This window comes from Benincasa hispida, chromosome 2 (genome assembly GCF_009727055.1).
Source record: "Benincasa hispida cultivar B227 chromosome 2, ASM972705v1, whole genome shotgun sequence".
In the NCBI taxonomy this organism is placed as follows: domain Eukaryota; kingdom Viridiplantae; phylum Streptophyta; class Magnoliopsida; order Cucurbitales; family Cucurbitaceae; genus Benincasa; species Benincasa hispida.
The window spans coordinates 52,132,630-52,139,999 of NC_052350.1; positions in this window are offsets into that span (position 1 = coordinate 52,132,630).

The window sequence follows — 7,370 nt, forward strand, 5'->3', positions numbered from 1 at the left end:
AGGAGGATCAGTGACAAACGCAGGAGTGTAGTGCAGATAAGAAGACATTAGTGGCTTCACTCTATATGCGGCGCATCGACAGCTTCCACGAGACTTGATGGTGGGCATCCGATCAATCATGCCCTTACTTTCAAACCCACGATTAAGGAATTCAACTTTTCAGTCCCGTTACAGTTAACAGAACATTGGCCCAGAATATCTCAATCCCAGTTGGAAACCCAGGAAAGTCCGTGTCATATACCCAGTTCATCTTGGAAGTAAAAGTACATATCCTTCTCAAAAGATCAGAAATGATGTCCTTTAAAAATATTGGATTGTCTTTCCCGTTGGCTGTAGAAGATGCCAAATTAAAATGTTCAGAATGCCAAAAGTAGGGAAGATAGCTCCCTCGCTCAAATGTAAAGCTAAGACACGAATGTTCCCCATCAAAGGCCCGTTTTAAGCCACGGAGTAATTTTACTTAAGGCTTCATCTACCCTTCTTACCGAACGACGTGTCGCATCCTGCCCTTAACACCTATGTAGTGCAAACACATTAATGTTCCTGGAAGCAGATCTTGAAGTCATCTGCCAAATGGGGGCACATGGGCTGTTTAATTGACAATTAGGATAAAAGCAAAGAGCGGAGGTGCCTGAAAGATGAAAAAAAGACAAAAAACATCTTTTGTGGGCTTAAAATCTGCAAATTTGGGCACTGGGCAGTATGGACATTGCTTCAGTAATAGAGATTGTAAATACAACCCTTTTTGCTGAATCTGCCTTCAAGATCTACTAGCATCCTCGTCCATTAGGTAACTTTTTCGAAAGGTAGTTTTCAAAATAAGATAAGGGGCTAAAGAGTAGATGCTGTATTAAAATAGAAAATCAAGGGACAGAGCCCTGGTGTCCAATAATTCATTTTTGCCAGAGACATGAAAATCTCAGTTGAAACATTTTTATCAAACAGGCAATCCAAGCAGGGTCAACCCGAGGATAATTCTGAGCAAGCTCACCCGATTAGCAATTGCTTCAATCTTATAGAATTAAATGAAGATTGGGAAGCTATTTCCTCTTCAACTGGGTCATTTGTTGCACAACTATAGGCCATGTTAAGTTTTAAACTGTACTCTGGATGTTTTCAGCTCTGCCCTCTTTAAGGGGCAGGGCAATATCCATGTTGTGCGCAGTTAAATTATGAAACTTAAAAATATCCCTTTCGAGTATACCGAGCAGGTGGATTTATCAATCCGCTTGCCTAGGAAAGTTATCTTAGAAAATATTAGTAGAAAGTAGGATTTTATGTCCAGTTTCCTTGTCATGTGCAGGACACCAACACTCAGAGAACGAAAGTGTTTGAGTTGATATAATACGATAACCATCAAGATTGTGAAGTTGAACACCATTGTTAACTTTTGGTAAGAAGGAATACTTCACAAATTAAATTTTATGCCGTCTTTTGAGAGTAAATATCAATTAGACAAATAGCACCAAAATCACATAAAACGACTATCACCTTCATTTATAATAAATGGATGATATAATGCAGGGATCAAAGACGAACTAAATTAAGAGAGTTGTTATCATAAATAGTGGCAATTAGTACATTCATTTGCAAAGAGGAAATTTGTGTGCATTAGCAAAAACTGGTCTTATATATATAAGATAGTTGAGTGACTTTCTTGGCATATCTTGCGGATATAAATAGGGGAGTGGGTATTAGCAATTCACACTGGAACTTAATTGGTTGCATTATAAAACGTTTCTTAAAGGTCAAGTTCGAATTTCCACCACCTTTGTTTGAAAACTAAAAACTAGTATATTTAATATTAGAATTTATAAAAGACTTGAGAGACGAACTTATATATCTAACTATTTCTATTAAAAACTATCAGATATAATTGTTATATGCTTTGATCATCGCTTCGTATGCATGTGTATGGGTTATATATTCATAGAGGTTGCTAAATCTGAGTTCAACTGAAGGGTAAGATAATCAGAATGACATTCAATTTTTTATGGAGTACTGCTTTTATAGAATCCAACCAACCCAACCTATAAAACTCTAGAAGATTTGGATAATTGGGATGACACTCCTAGCTTTGTAATGAATTGTCATTTATTTGATAAGTATCTATTGAAAGCAATCATTGTTTACCTATACAATACCAGCTGTTGTAGTACAGTTTACTATGAGCTTCCATTGGATTGAAATAAAAAACCATAACGCCCAGTAAGCAGTAGGAGCCAATATATGTACTAATTTAATACCATGAGTTTTTCTACTTCAAATGAACCAATATATTACAAACAGTGTAGATGGCAACAATTTCCAAGAAAAAGCAAAAGGTATGGTAATGTGCAGTAACAAAGGGGAGGGGTATACAAACTCAAATACCATTGTGAACAAGTGGTTCACATATGCATTTGAAGCAATTGTATCCAACAGTATACTTTGGCAACAATTATCCAACGCCAAAAAGCTAACTGCTAAGGTGAATTTTAGTAGAGCAGTTTAATGGTCATCAATAAGTAGGGCAACTAATAACGGCACAAGAACTACATCCAGCAAGATGTTTACCATAAGGAAAGAGACTAATTGAAGGCTATTATTATTCACCAATTAAAATAGGAACTACTTTTATTAGCTCCCAAATCCGCAGACAAATTGAACAAATACGGTAGAACAATTACATTTATAAACGTCTAATCAGATTTCGTGAGTGCTATAAGTGTATCTAGAGAAATATTATGCCCAAGAAAAACCATACAAAATTTTGGGCATTTTAAATTTTCACATGAATAACAGGAATTGAAACCTCGCGGCCCTTGGAAGATAGAACAATTAATCGGAAGTAAATCAACAAAATTCATTCAAGGAACTAAAAAGGAAGGAACGAGTAGAAAAACAGATGCGCGTAAATTAGAGTGTATAAAGATCGTGAATAATAAAAAAGCTAAGTAACCAGTCTAAAATATTCTTTCTTCACTTAGTTAGGGTGAATTTGGACAGAAGAAATATAATGAAAGAATTCGCAGTTTCTGAGATTCACTGGATATTTTGTAAACTATCACGTAAGTGACAAAGAACAGAATTAGAGATATCAGAAATATAGAGAACCGACTGTTGATTCATATGGAGAGGGACCTCTGGAGATTGCGCTATTTTATCATCTCACTCTTATTTATATAATCTCATTTTGGACTATTTACAACAACCACCTTTAAAGGATGGTCCTCAAATTTATAGAGGTATTAAAATTACATACGCAAATTTAGGTAGGTCATCCTGTATACAATTGAGGATTCATGTTTAGGGTTTAATTTCTTGCACAATTATTATAAGGTGTAAGGGTTCAATTTTCTTAATAATTTGTAATATAATTATAAAATTTAAGCATGGTTTGAATAATGCACCACTACCTTCATATTTTAGGGGTGGTTTTTTTGTAATTTGCACTTTTATTTTTTTCTTTTTAATATTTTTACATTAGATAACAGAAATAGAGATATTGTATTATCCATCGAGTTCAACTTTTTATGGAAATAGTTAATTTCTATGTCTGGACACTCAACTTGTTTGAATTTACTAACTATATTTTCGTAATTGATAATAACATTTCCTCTTTTAAGATTGGAAGGTTTGATTCTCACAACCCACTAGTATTATGATATAGAAACAGATATTAGGACTACACTAAATAGTTCGAATATTTTGAATTTAGTAACTCATACTCGGATGGCTTACTTTCAACTCTTAATCGTTCTAATAAGATTACTAAATTTTTCCAATTGCCTAGTTTAATTCAAGGATTCAAGATTGATTAAATTTTAAGTTAATTTGTTCCTTACTGAACCATTCAACATTATATTGTGTCCAAATAGGTACCACACTTCACTATATGAACGCTTGTCCGATTGTCTATTATTCACCTATCATTGGACTTCCATTCATTTTTAATGTTGCACCTTAAAAATGCTAGCAATTGAACATTCCCTAATAGTTTTGAAATTTTGTATTCAATAATTTAAGTCCTTTGATTTCATTTATTTTCTAAAAAATTATCACACATGTTCAATAACTTTTTAAAAATCATGAATCTATCAAACACAAACACATTTGCAAAGATTTTTTATACTTGCTCTCACGTAACCAAAGATTGCGACCATATAGCTTGATCAGATCTAATAGATATTAGTTTTTTTTTATTTTTTTTAAATATTGAAATTTGTCAAGGATTTATTAGACACAAATTTTGAAAAGATTTGAAAGATTACGATTTGATAGTATAAAGTTTTAAATCAGTACTATTTAATTAGGTTGGGTTTTAAATCAAAACTAAATAGAATTAGTTTAGAGGATTAAAACTTATTTAGGGTTTTAGGGTTTAATCTTTGTGAATTCACACACTCGATAAGGGTCCTGAACCACGTTTATTGGATATGACAAAGTATCTATTTAATACAATTAAAAGTTTTGGAAGATTTATTAAAAAACCTTTTGAAGTAAAAATATCTATTAAACACAAATTTAAAAGTTCATAAGCAAATAATTTAGCACATTTGTATAAATAATTTATAACTAATTCTCATTCAATTCAATTTAAAAATCATTACAAATCACTTAAATAAAAGAAACCTTTTTTCCTAAATCATGCCGACCAGGTAGGCAGATATTCCTTAAGAAGGCATTATAAAGGCCTTTTTGTAAAAAATAGACTTGGCCACTGGTATTTCTATTTAGTTGCGTTGGCACAATGAAATTACTAATTATGTTTGGATAAGGTTTTGGGTGAAGTATTATTCTATTTCTATGAATTTATGTTTTAATTTTATGAGGGGGAGCATGTATTTGTATGATTAGAGGGGGGGAAAAAATCATCCTTGTATTTTTTTTGTTGATCAAGCAAAAGGGGGAGAGTATTTTTTTTGGTATTATGGTGGTTTGTGCATCATAAAAAATGGGAGATTTGTTAGCTTTAGTAGCTTTAGAGCTTCAATCAAACCAAGTATTTTGATAATAACAAACTTAGATTTTTTGTACTAAAATTTTCAGTGTTTCAGAGTCACTTCATTTATAAGTCGGAAGATGATTCCAACGCAATTTGAATCGCTCAATTGGAGTTCAACAACGAGAAAGTTATAAAGCAAAAGAATTGGAGAGGAAATCCAATGTGGCAGTGACACGTGGCACCTTGCTGACGTGGCCACGTGGCACACAAACGTTTAATATTGATGACGTGGCGGATGACGTGACGCTCAAACCGGTCCTTTCGACTGTGCGATGGCGTGGTACATGATGTGGCAGTGACGTGCGACCGTGGACGAATGAGATAATGACAAGTGCGGTCACCTCAGCTTCACCGCGGACGCGCGCGTGCGCCGCACGTGTCTGCGTTTCTTCACAGAATGCAGCAGCGTGACGCTCAATCTCCTCCCCTGTGCGGCGTGGTGCTCATATCATCTGGCTATTTTTTATTTTCATTTTTATTTTCTTATTTTCCTTTAAGTTCCTGATCAAATTTTCTTCAAATTCTCACCAAATTTCAGCCTTTTCAAATTTGATCTCCTTCCTAAATTTTCATCTTTCAAATCCTCTTTTTATTCTTCAAATCTCAATAATTCCAATCTTTCAAAATTTCTTTCCAAATCCTTTCCTTTTCTATTTTTATTCAATCTCCACCCTTCATTTTCAATCATATCCAACGGCCAAAATTTATCCCCCTCGCCTATAAATTTGACTTTATTTTACTCTTCATGAAAACACCAAAAGCTATCAAGTCTTAAGCTCTCAATTCTCTCTACTCTCAAATTCTTGTCCCCCTTGCTCTTAAATTGGCCTAGAGTTATTTTTATGAGTGCTCAACTTGTGTATTTAGCCTTCAAGAGGTAATATTGTGAGGTTTTCTTTTAATTTTTTAGGAATTTCATTAAGGTGTGGGTTCACCTTGGGTTGTGAGAAAAACAAATTGGTTTGATCCTGAACCAGTAAAAAGGATCTTGGGTTTCTCTTTAGCCTAGGAAAAAGAGGGTTGTGTGTCGGTTTGGTCTCACCTGCAAGAGGATCACTTAGTGAAATACTCAAGGAGTCTTGGAGAGTGGAGTAGGCAATTTGCTGAACCACTATAATTCCCAGTGTTTTCTCTTATTCTCTCTCTTTTATTTCTTGTTTTCAAATTTTTTGCTTCTTGTCTTAGTTATTTTTTTAATATTTTCAAATTGCATGATTTAATTTTTAGTGTGTTATTTAAATTTATCCTTGATTAAATTGGCTTTAAATTTGAAGTTATCATAGCTTGCATGATTTAAGTTTTGTCTTGCATAAATTTTCTTTAATCAAATTAGTGGGTTAATTTTATTGAGCATTGTTTAAAGATAAAATTATTTAAAAAAAAAAAAGAAATTGGTAGTCAACCCTATTCACCCCCTCTAGTATAGCCTTTAGATCCTACATAGTCAACTTTGTTAAGAATCAAATTACTAAACGCGGCCGGGTATATGATCATTTAGCAAATATCGAGTACCAATAACTATGCGATGAATCATGAGGTACTCGATCATTTAGCGCACAAGATAAAACACGCGAGTTCTAAACGATTGTTTAGACGACAACGTAGCTACGAAGCCTGATGGTCTAGATGATCACTTAACAAGCAATTAAGTAAACGATTTACTACGCGATCGTGTAGTCAGGAACTAAGCGATGAAGCTTGCTGAGCTACACAATCGTCTAGTGCGCGCGTGTTAACCAGCTCCCGAGTATCTGATACTCTACGATCGTTTACCCCATCATTTATACAACCTGACCAACGCTTGGTCGTCTTCATCCTCAAATAACAACAACTCCTTACCTTGAAGCTTCTTCACGAACGACTCATAGACTTAAACACGTTTGAAATTACAGACTCGATAGCAGTTAAGATGCCTAAAACACAGAGGCCTTTACAATTAACTTCGAATGTAAAAAAATTTGAACAACCAAAGGCTTCATCCCAGAAACTCCATTAGTCCCACATTCACAAACTATTTAACGCTTAAATAGAGAGCAGACATGCTTTTACCCATCGAGAAAGTAAATGCAATTCTTTGCATCAATGAATTTGGAATATCAGGACTGAAGGATCTCTTATTGAAGAGTTTCATGAGCACGTTCGGATCACTCCGATCTCACCGTGACCGAAATACACATTATACATTCAAAATATACAGTTATGCAAACAAACTCTAATTATTGGCATGCTATAAACAACAAAATAACAAGGGAAAGAGTGCCATACCAGTTGAAAACGTTCTTCAAATTTCGGCACTCCAAGCAGCGGAACCCTCCACGCGATCTACCAATGCCCAGCAACAGTGTCAACAACAGCAGCACGAACAACCGCACGAACACGAATG